This window comes from Oncorhynchus clarkii, chromosome 12 (genome assembly GCF_045791955.1).
Source record: "Oncorhynchus clarkii lewisi isolate Uvic-CL-2024 chromosome 12, UVic_Ocla_1.0, whole genome shotgun sequence".
Classification (NCBI taxonomy): domain Eukaryota; kingdom Metazoa; phylum Chordata; class Actinopteri; order Salmoniformes; family Salmonidae; genus Oncorhynchus; species Oncorhynchus clarkii.
The window spans coordinates 73137524-73147180 of NC_092158.1; the positions used below are offsets into that span (position 1 = coordinate 73137524).

At 43.4% G+C, this 9657-nt stretch overlaps 1 pseudogene; it reads right to left on the bottom strand.

The window, feature by feature from the left end:
- The window catches only part of LOC139421224 (lysine-specific demethylase 8-like), a 46467-nt pseudogene extending 40155 nt beyond the window's left edge, over positions 1-6312 (bottom strand).
- Between the last annotated feature and the right edge of the window lie 3345 nt (positions 6313-9657).

Sequence of the window (9657 nt, forward strand, 5' to 3'; positions counted from 1 at the left end):
CCCATTATTAAAGTGGCTGGAGTTGAGTCAGTGTCAATGTCAGTGTGTTTGCAGCAGCCACTCAATGTTAGTGGTGGCTGTTTAACAGTCTGATGGCCTTGAGATAGAAGCTGTTTTTCAGTCTCTCGGTCCCAGCTTTGATGCACCTGTACTGACCTCGCCTTCTGGATGATAGCGGGGTGAACAGGCAGTGGCTCGGGTGGTTGATGTCCTTGATGATCTTTATGGCCTTCCTGTAACATCGGGTGGTGTAGGTGTCCTGGAGGGCAGGTAGTTTGCCCCCGGTGATGCGTTGTGCAGACCTCACTACCCTCTGGAGAGCCTTACGGTTGAGGGCGGAGCAGTTGCCGTACCAGGCGGTGAAACAGCCCGCCAGGATGCTCTCGATTGTGCATCTGTAGAAGTTTGTGAGTGCTTTTGGTGACAAGCCGAATTTCTTCAGCCTCCTGAGGTTGAAGAGGCGCTGCTGCGCCTTCTTCACAATGCTGTCTGTGTGAGTGGACCAATTCAGTTTGTCTGTGATGTGTATGCCGAGGAACTTAAAACTTGCTACCCTCTCCACTACTGTTCCATCGATGTGGATAGGGGGGTGTTCCCTCTGCTGTTTCCTGAAGTCCACAATCATCTCCTTAGTTTTGTTGACGTTGAGTGTGAGGTTATTTTCCTGACACCACACTCCGAGGGCCCTCACCTCCTCCCTGTAGGCCGTCTCGTCGTTGTTGGTAATCAAGCCTTCCACTGTTGTGTCGTCTGCAAACTTGATGATTGAGTTGGAGGCGTGCGTGGCCACGCAGTCGTGGGTGAACAGGGAGTACAGGAGAGGGCTCAGAACGCACCCTTGTGGGGCCCCAGTGTTGAGGATCAGCGGGGAGGAGATGTTGCCTACCCTCACCACCTGGGGGCGGCCCGTCAGGAAGTCCAGTACCCAGTTGCACAGGGCGGGGTCGAGACCCAGGGTCTCGAGCTTGATGACGAGCTTGGAGGGTACTATGGTGTTGAATGCCGAGCTGTAGTCGATGAACAGCATTCTCACATAGGTATTCCTCTTGTCCAGATGGGTTAGGGCAGTGTGCAGTGTGGTTGAGATTGCATCGTCTGTGGACCTATTTGGGCGGTAAGCAAATTGGAGTGGGTCTAGGGTGTCAGGTAGGGTGGAGGTGATATGGTCCTTGACTAGTCTCTCAAAGCACTTCATGATGACGGAAGTGAGTGCTACGGGGCGGTAGTCGTTTAGCTCAGTTACCTTAGCTTTCTTGGGAACAGGAACAATGGTGGCCCTCTTGAAGCATGTGGGAACAGCAGACTGGTATAGGGATTGATTGAATATGTCCGTAAACACACCGGCCAGCTGGTCTGCGCATGCTCTGAGGGCGCGGCTGGGGATGCCGTCTGGGCCTGCAGCCTTGCGAGGGTTAACACGTTTAAATGTCTTACTCACCTCGGCTGCAGTGAAGGAGAGACCGCATGTTTTCGTTGCAGGCCGTGTCAGTGGCACTGTATTGTCCTCAAAGCGGGCAAAAAAGTTATTTAGTCTGCATGGGAGCAAGACATCCTGGTCCGTGACTGGGCTGGATTTCTTCTTGTAGTCCGTGATTGACTGTAGACCCTGCCACATGCCTCTTGTGTCTGAGCCGTTGAATTGAGATTCTACTTTGTCTCTGTACTGACGCTTAGCTTGTTTGATAGCCTTGCGGAGGGAATAGCTGCACTGTTTGTATTCGGTCATGTTACCAGACACCTTGCCCTGATTAAAAGCAGTGGTTCGCGCTTTCAGTTTCACGCGAATGCTGCCATCAATCCACGGTTTCTGGTTAGGGAATGTTTTAATCGTTGCTATGGGAACGACATCTTCAACGCACGTTCTAATGAACTCGCACACCGAATCAGCGTATTCGTCAATATTGTTATCTGACGCAATACGAAACATATCCCAGTCCACGTGATGGAAGCAGTCTTGGAGTGTGGAGTCAGCTTGGTCGGACCAGCGTTGGACAGACCTCAGCGTGGGAGCCTCTTGTTTTAGTTTCTGTCTGTAGGCAGGGATCAACAAAATGGAGTCGTGGTCAGCTTTTCCGAAAGGGGGGCGGGGCAGGGCCTTATATGCGTCGCGGAAGTTAGAGTAACAATGATCCAAGGTTTTACCACCCCTGGTTGCGCAATCGATATGCTGATAAAATTTAGGGAGTCTTGTTTTCAGATTAGCCTTGTTAAAATCCCCAGCTACAATGAATGCAGCCTCCAGATAAATGGTTTCCAGTTTGCAAAGAGTTAAATAAAGTTTGTTCAGAGCCATCGATGTGTCTGCTTGGGGGGGGGGATATATACAGCTGTGATTATAATCGAAGAGAATTCTCTTGGTGGATAATGCGGTCTACATTTGATTGTGAGGAATTCTAAATCAGGTGAACAGAAGGATTTGAGTTCCTGTATGTTTCTTTCATCACACCATGTCTCGTTAGTCATGAGGCATACGCCCCCGCCACTCTTCTTACCAGAAAGATGTTTGTTTCTGTCGGCGCGATGCGTGGAGAAACCCGTTGGCTGCACCGCCTCGGATAGCGTCTCTCCAGTGAGCCATGTTTCCGTGAAGCAAAGAACGTTACAGTCTCTGATGTCCCTCTGGAATGCTACCCTTGCTCGGATTTCATCAACCTTGTTGTCAAGAGACTGGACATTGGCAAGAAGAATGCTAGGGAGTGGTGCACGGTGTGCCCGTCTCCGGAGTCTGACCAGAAGACCGCCGCGTTTCCCTCTTTTTCGGATTCGTTTTTTTGGGTCGCTGCATGGAGTCCATTCCGTTGTCCTGTTTGTAAGGCAGAACACAGGATCCGCGTCGCGAAAAACATATTCTTGGTCGTACTGATGGTGAGTTGACGCTGATCTTATATTCAGTAGTTCTTCTCGACTGTATGTAATGAAACCTAAGATGACCTGGGGTACTAATGTAAGAAATAACACGTAAAAAAACAAAACTGCAGAGTTTCCTAGGGAAGCGAGGCGGCCATCTCTGTCGGCGACGGGTCATGACCACCAGAAGCTCACAGAAAAGCTGAGCTCCAAAGAACGCACGTAATGCCAGTGCTTGACTGGGATGAATAAGACCTCCCCAGGCTGCAACACACACTCTAGGTAGGGAGCCTTCACAAACTCTGGGAATCGCACCACGTCTGGACTCTCCACCTGCATTAAAGAAAGCTTTGTGTTTAAACACTTGACTCATTTCTCCTATTCAAAGTATGCAGCACTTAAAGTTTAGGTAGATAATTTATATGCTAGATTGTTTAAGATCATAGACCTGGTGCATGAAGAGATTTAAAATGGAATTTTAACCTGACTAGTGTTGTGTAGGAGCTGCAATTGGTGAGGGTAGAGTTTCTCGGTGTCCTCAGGGGAATACAGTCAAATGTACTTTCTCCCAACCACCTGTTACAAAATATGGGACCATGCAGTCACCAAATTGTGATTGCCAAAATACAGGATCACACATCTCTGGCAGGGTCCAAATTGCTTTGAGTCTGATCCTACTTGCTGGATGTGTTAGGCTCACCTGAGCCAGGTTGTGTTGAGGATCTTGATGAAGGGGGGACACTGTACCTCCTGGCCCAAACCAAGCGTTGATTGTGATGTCATCTTCATCTCCCTCACCAAGACAATAGTAGTCAGGGATACGGATGTCATCTTTAAGCTCGGGGACCTTGGAGAAGAGTACATTGAACAAAAGTGTTTTTGTAACTGAAAAACTTGTATGCTTTAAATGTCATTTGTACAATACAAAAATGGAGGCAAGCATTATAGAAGCCTGTATCCTACATTTCCAGTAAAATATACATTTGTTGTATTTTAGTCTTATAGTGAACAAAAATAACCGCAACAATTTCACTAAGTTACAGATCATATAAGGAAGGAAATCGGTCAATTGAAAAATTCATTAGGCCCTAATCTATGGATTTCACATGACTGGCAAGGGCGCATCCATGGGTGGGGAGCAAGGCCCAGCTAACCAGTTTTTCCCACTAAAGGGCTTTATTCCAGACAAACACTTCAGTTTCATCAGCTGTCCTGGTGGCCGGTATCACAAAGTCTAAAACAACGTTGGAGGCGGCTAATGGTACAGAAACTAACATTAAATTATCTGGCAACAGCTCTGGTGGACATACCTGCATTCAGCATGCCAATTGCATGTTTCCTCAAAACATCGGTGGCATTGTACTGTGTGACAAACCTGCACATTTTAGAGTGACCCTTTGTCCCCAGCACAAGGTGCACCTGTGTAATGATTATGCTGTTTAATAAGCTTATTGATATGCCACATCTGTCAAGTGGATGGATTATATTGGCAAAGTATAACTAATAACTTAGAGGGATGTAAACCAATTGCTGCACAACATTCGAGAGAAATATGTTCTTTGTGCATGTGAAACATTTCTGGGATCTTTTATTTCAGCTCATGAAACCATTGCTTTACATGTTGTGTTTATATTTTTGTTCAGTATATATCAACACTGACATCCTCACCCAAATGTGTTATGTAAAAAAACAGGACAGGGCAATGACCAACCTGATCAAATAGCTGGTGCTGAGCAAGATTTCCCAAACTTGATGCGTCCTAATGTGAGAGAGAGCGGGAATAGGCATTGAGTGAAGAGCATCTATCCTTGGCTAATTCTTGGGGTAATATTTTTCATGAGGAAGTACTTACTTTCACAACAATATAGCGATCGATTAATTAATTGACCGTAAGGAGCGTCTGTGACTATTCCTCATCAGTATATCTTGAGCCCACTTCAACAGGTACAGTCCGACAACCAGCAACAGTTTGCAGGTATTCTATGCTTTGCAAAGGGAAAAAACAAAATCAACAGAGGTGTCTAGGGGACTATGAGAAGGTAAGGGCAAGGGACTAGAGAAGGACACAAAATAAAGAAAAAGGTACCTCCAAGGGTGATTTTTGAAGGCTGGCCAGTGATCTATGATACCCTCTAATATGACTGGCTTTTGGGGATCCAAGTAATCTTTCTTGAAACTCTCCAATGATGGACAGTGTACCCTTGGTACTGCCAGAGCCTGCTTGACCACAGGCACTGACACAGTACACCTTCATTTTCTGTTGAGGAGAAAATAGAATTTAACATAGCATAAACTAAAACAGTTTGACTTGAAGAACAAGCTATATGCAAAGCAAAATAAAATAGCCTAGTAGCCTTTAAGAAAATTATGAGAAAGAACAAAAGGGATATGACACAGGCTCACATTGACTGGTTAGAAAGCAACAGGCCACAACATACACAGTATAAGATATGAAATCCACCTTGGCACTAACTCCTTCACTGGGATTATACTCATTGGAGTGCCTCTTCCCGATATCATTTTGCAGGATCCTTACAAAGGTTTGTAAAATTTTGTCCATGATGGCTGCCCCCATGAGCAGGCCCAAGTCACATGTCCGTATGGCCTCCTGCACTGTAGCTGATGAGGCATCATCACGGCATAGGGCAGCTACTTTGAACAGGCAGCCATTTGAATACAAACACCTCCACTCCTTGTCCACATCACGCCATGTTCCTGTGTTGAGCTTCTCCCAGGAAAAGCCCAAGATGATCTGAGCGTTTTGCCTCCATCGACCGCTCCCGGTGTACAGCTGCTGCCTGCAACGTTTCAGCACATCCACCACACTGGGCTCAACTTTTTCACTGAAGTCAAGTGGAAATTCTGCCTCCGTCACAGGCAAAGCAGCAGAGATAGCTGACCACAGTTCTGCCATAGACTAGTGCTATGGAAATAGAGACAATTGTTAGGCCCAATCAAAATGGTACAGTGCACAATCCATCTGGTCTGAAAACCACTAATGTTATAACCATACACTTAACTAGCTGGGGGCTGCCTACCTGCAAAACCTTTGCCACCTGTTAACTCTAATGAATACACAAGACTTCTATTAAAACCACCATTTTCCATATCATTCCTCACGTGTGACATGTCAGTGAATTAAATTTTAAGAGACAGAGGTTTTCAGGGAGCGAGTGCGGTAAGAGCAAGAAACAAAGACCCCTATCCCCAAATATTGTTAGAGTGGATCAGATATCTAATGAAATACTGTATGGCTCTTCCACAAGCAAACGTATAATCCCTGGGCACATGTTCTCTTTAATACCCCGACAATAAGATAACATGTGGACAAATAAATGGTAAACACATAATGCCCAAAACACTTGTAGTTACCGTTATCGACATATGTAGACGCTGGTGTTGCAATAAAATACCTCCGTGTAGAAAACGAATACATTATTTATGTTCCTTGTCGACGTGATGATAGGGTTCGATCATGCAAACAGTAATATCACATAATTTTGCACGAAGCACATTTTTCGTTAAAAAAACGAAATACATATATCCTGCCAGCTCCCCTTGCTCCAGTCTGAAGAGTGGACAGTTTGATCTAGCCTCCAGCTGTGCTGACGTCTAGCTCCAGTAGCGGCTAGTGACATAGTAGCCCTGCAGCCGCCAAATGGCGCTGTTATTCTTTATATATTTTGTAATTTGCTATTGGCTAACCTAATTTAGCAGGTTTAGAAAATATCTAAAAAGACGCCTGAGCGTCTTCGTTCGTTTTTACGGGGAAACTAAATTTAGGTTGAAAATACTGTAATTTGCCCCAGATTCTCCATCACGATAGAACAATGTTTAGTTATAATTATAAACTGCGTGGTTCGAGCCCTGAATGCTGAGTGGCTGACAACTGTGGTATATCAGACCGTATACCACGGGTATGAAATAACATTTATTTGTTACTGCTCTAATTACGTAGGTAACCAGTTTATAATAGCGATAAGGCACCTCTGGGTTTTGACTGTGCGGGTTGAATAAAGAGAAAACAATGCATTAAAAAGTCCATAAATGTATCATTCTTGTGCAATTCATGCCTAGGGCTTTCATTTTTTTCTCCTTTATTTTTTTATCTGGCATTAGTACTTAAGCTCAAGTTTTAGGGCGTAACTGTTGGCAATCGCCAAATGCACAGTAATTGCCAAATGCTTTTGGGAACTTGGGCACAAATAGTTAACGTCCATCCAATGATGCAAAAAGGAAAATGTCGGAGTTTAATTCAATAAGAGAAATGCTACAAAATGGAGAGTTGAAAATAAAGAGACGGGCGTGCCAGAACAATGTTATATGTGATGACTGTAAGGCACTATACAAATTCAACAGTCACAAGCAACCTTGTCTCAGATTATTTCGTATCATTCTGTACCTAAATCTGACATTCTCGAATTAGTATGACATGTTACATTTCTTATTGTATGTATTCATTTGTGGATGTCATCCATTTCATTTGATATGTTTATCCTATTAAGAATTACAATTTGTATTATATGTTACAAATTTGAAAAGCAGCTAAAAAGCAGTAAGTAGTTGCAAAGTTGCTAAAATTGTCAGTGATGAGATTGGAACACGCACACTTTGAGTTTCTAGATGTTCACATTAGGGGAAGTGTTAGCTAACAGTAGTTGCAAAGTAGCTAAAAAGTAGTAAGTAGTTGCAAAGTTGCTAAAGTTGTCTGTGATGAGATTGGAACTTGAAACCATTGGGTTGCTAGATGTTCGCGTTGATAAGTTTCGAACTCAATGCCTTTGGCAAGGGTTTATTTAGTCTTCTAGGGCAACAAGTAATGACAGACGAGAAGCTGCATTTAATTAGAGACAAGTTTATTAACAAATAGCCTACCAAAATGTTGTGGGCTGCGGTTGTGAGGCCAACTGGATGTACCGCCAAATTTTCTAAAACAACGTATCTAATTTGAAGTTGGAGGCATTTTATGGTGGAGAAATTAACACTAAATTCTCTGGCAACAGCTCCGGGGGACATTCCTGCAGTAAGCATGCCAATTGCATGCTCCCTCAAAACTTCAGACATTTGTGACATTGTGTTGTGTGACAAAACTACACGTATTAGAATAGCATTTTACTGTCTCCAGCACAAAGTGCACCTGTGAAATGATCATGCCGTTTAATCAGCTTCTTGATATGCCACACCTGTCAGGTGGATGGATTATCTTGGCAAATGAGAATTGCTCACTACCAGGGATGTAAACACATTGGTGCACAAAAGCTTTTTGTACATATGGACAATTTCTGGGATCTTTTATTTCAGCTCATGTAACATGCCACCATTACTTTACATATTGCATTTATATGTTTGTTCAGTATACATTACTTAATAAAAATACAGTACCAGTCAAAAGTTTGGACACATTCAAGGGGTTCTCATTTAAGGGGTTTTCTTAATTTTTTACTATTTTCTACATCGAAGAATAATAGTGAAGACATCAAAACTATGAAATAACACATATCTAGTAACTGATAGTGTTAAACAAATCAAAATATATATTTTATTTGAGATTCTTCAAAGTAGCCACTCTTGCCTTGATGACAGCTTTGCACACTCTTGGCATTCTCCCAACCAGCTACTAAATTGCTTAAACGCAGAAACATTAGATTTTTACGCCCAGCGGAGAGTGGCCATAGGCAAATGCCAAAAGACGCAAGGAATAATAGCACCGTCTGGCAGCAGCAGGACTAGTGACAGGTCAGAAGGCATTTTGATTCTTTATCTTGTCACCCCATCCAACAGCATCAGCATCTCTGACTATTTAATGAGTATTAAAACTGAATATTTAGGCAATTTCATTGATGACTATATGATGTACAGTTGAAGTCGGAAGTTTACATACACTTAGGTTGGAGTCATTAAAACTAGTTTTTCAAACACTCTAAACATTTCTTGTTAACAAACTATAGTTTTGGCAAGTCGGTTAGGGCATCTACTTTGTGCATGACACAAGTAATTATTTCAACAATTGTTGACAGACAGATAATTTAACTTAAAATTCACTGTATCACAATTCCAGTGGGTCAGAAGTTTGAATAGACTAAGTTGACTGTGCCTTTATACAGCTTGGAAAATTCCAGAAAATGATATCATGGCTTTAGAAGCTTCTGATAGGCTAATTGACATCATTTGAGTCAATTGGAGGTGTACCTGTGTATGTATTTCAAGGCCTACCTACAAATGCAGTGCCTTTTTCCTTGACATCATGGGAAAATCAAAATAAATCAGCCAAGACCTCAGAAGAGAAATTGTAGACATCCAAAGGTCTGGTTCATCATTGGGAGCAATTTCCAAAGGCCTGAAGGTACCACTTTCATCTGTACAAACAATAGTAAGTATAAACACCATGGGACTACGCAGCCGTCATACCGCTCAGGAAGGAGACGCGTTCTGTCTCCTAGAGATGAACGTACTTTGGTGTGAAAAGTGCAAATCAATCCCAGAACAACAGCAAAGGACCTTTTGAAGATGCTGGAGGAAACGGGTACAAAAGTATCTATATCCACAGTAAAATGAGTCCTTTATCGACATAACCTGAAAGGCAACTCAGCAAGGAAGAATCCACTGCTCCAAAACCGCCATAAATAAGCCAGACTCCGGTTTGCATCTGCACATGGGGACAAAGATTGTGTTTTTTGGAGAAATGTCCTCTGGCCTGATGAAACAAAAATATAACTGTTTGGCCATGATGACCATCATTATGCTTGGAGGAAAAAGGAGGATGCTTGCAAGCAGAAGAACACCATCCCAACCATGAAACACGGGGTGGCA